Here is a 2,211-nt window from a genome sequence, read left to right as displayed (position 1 = left end):
TGTCTCTGTTTCTTCCTGTCTGATGGGTTTTCTCTGAGGGAAGAACATGTGTGGTAAGTAACAGAGGGTTTTTTGCAAGCTGTTCTTTCAGAAAGTGTCACCTGTTATCAGGATGCAGGGTATGTAAGTTCCTACTACGCTGGCCTCACCAGACACATGGGTCTTCCTGAGAGTGCAGAACCTCTTTTCGGTGAACTGGACCAACGACTGCTCGTAGACCTGATGCAGATCCTGCCTAGAAGCAAGGAATATGCTCCGTAAAGAGCATTTGAGTAGGTGTGGGAGTTTAAAGACACGCTTCTCAGTTGCATAAACCCTTTGTGTGCCCTTGGCCTGAGTTAGAAAGCAGACTGCCAGCCAGTCTGCCTTCTCCTGACGGAGCTCCTGCAGGTGCCAGAGCAGTGCATCCGCCACCATTATTTGTAGGGTTATCTGTATGGGGGATTGTGTTCACTACGGTGAATTCTTCCCTTTCCAGTGGGCAGAGGCCCTGGGGCTGCCCACACTCCCCAGCAGGTGCCAGGGTCATAGAGGTATGTCTCATGGTGGGACTGGGCAGCGTTGTGGAACGGGACACCCTAGTGGACTCTCTACCTGACCTCTTCCTGCTTCCTCTCTCTAATGGGTCAAACACTATACTCTCACACTGAGCCATTTGCTGCTCTCCTTGGATTCTTGGGTTTGTGTGTGGGATTCATTTCCAACACAGGACAGAAGCCCCTGGAGAATAACAACTCACATCTTCCTTCTTTACTATCTATAAAGTCTGATACAGACTGAGTTAAGGTAGAAATAGTGCTTTTAACACTTTTGTTTTCCTGGTGAGCCAACTGTGCTTGAAGTTCCACAGACTCGCAGGCCAGCAAGGTGTACGGAAAACACAGTGCATACACAGAGCACTGTGGGGTCTAGTCAACATCCCTGTCAACTTATTTCCTTCCCATAGAAACTTTCCTCCACTCATCTGTGAGGGCCCCTTTCCCGCTCTTTTACCCCTGAAGACTCCAGACTCATACTATGCTAGTCGTTGGTTCTGGGGGACTAGAGTGGCTTGACCATTGCAAGAACAGACAGGAAGTAAACTGCTATGTCGAAGGGGACAAAGGGTTTTGCTTTTGAATCAGCCTCTTTCCTCCAAACTCATGCTCACTCAGTAACAAATATTTCTGGGGTTCCTCTTAAGTGCTACCACTGTTGTAGGGGCTAGAGGCACAGCAGCACATGGACAGAGTGCTTGCCGACCGGCACCACTTTCTAGCTGGGGAAGCAGCCCATGAACACTCACGGCAGACAGTGGTGAGGTAAAGAGGGTTGCTGGATGGAGGAGGATGGCCATTTCCTCAGGGTGGTCACAGATGCCATCTTGAATGAGCTGCAGTGTGAAGGTACACAGAAATGGGGAAGCCCTGGACTGGGGCACTGCCAGCACGGCGGGGCTACAGCCCTGATGCACAGATGCTCCAATCCAGGGCTTCGCTCACTGCTGGGTAGAGAATGGGAGGCCCACAGGGACTTGGCCCCATCTGAGCACAAGATTCCTGCAGGCTGCCACTAGAGGGGCCCCACTGGGTGGCATGCCAGAGGCAGCACAGGGAGATAGATGCCATCCCACACCTGTCCAGGAAGGGGGTTCTCAAAACTAAAGCACAGCGTGGCAGGTATGCACCCCAGCCCTGGCTCCAACAGGCCATGGAACTTCAGCCAAGTGGCTTAACCTTGCTGCCCTGGTTCCCTCATCTGTAAAATGGGGATAGCAGTACCCACAGGAATGCGGTGAGGTTTCTGCAAGTTAATATAAAGTGCTTACAAAGGTGTCTGGCACTGTGAATGTTTATTAAAACGGGTGAAGGGAGGTGTGAAGGGTAAGGCCCTGGTTACCTCCCGTATGTGAGAACAGCGGAGCAGAGCCCCCCAGCTGTCATCTGTGGTCGCCTGTGCCTTGAATTCTCATCATTCAGAGTTTATGAGAACTGATGCCTGAAAGGCTGTGTGTATAACAATTTGCATGAAATGGTCATCACCCTCACTGCATACAGCTCACCCTGGAATTTTCAAAATTTAGTCTCTTCCATTTAATTTAAAAACTGGGCTTGACCACTAAAAATTGATCGCATGACCTACTAATGGGAGGAAACCTGCAGTTTCCAAAACTGACCTAGATAATTTATGAGAGCCCTGAAACAGCTGAGAAACTTCTGAGTCTAAACTCCA

The sequence above is a fragment of the Manis javanica genome, chromosome 10 (assembly GCF_040802235.1).
Source record: "Manis javanica isolate MJ-LG chromosome 10, MJ_LKY, whole genome shotgun sequence".
NCBI classification, from domain to species: domain Eukaryota; kingdom Metazoa; phylum Chordata; class Mammalia; order Pholidota; family Manidae; genus Manis; species Manis javanica.
This window is presented reverse-complemented; position numbering follows the sequence as displayed.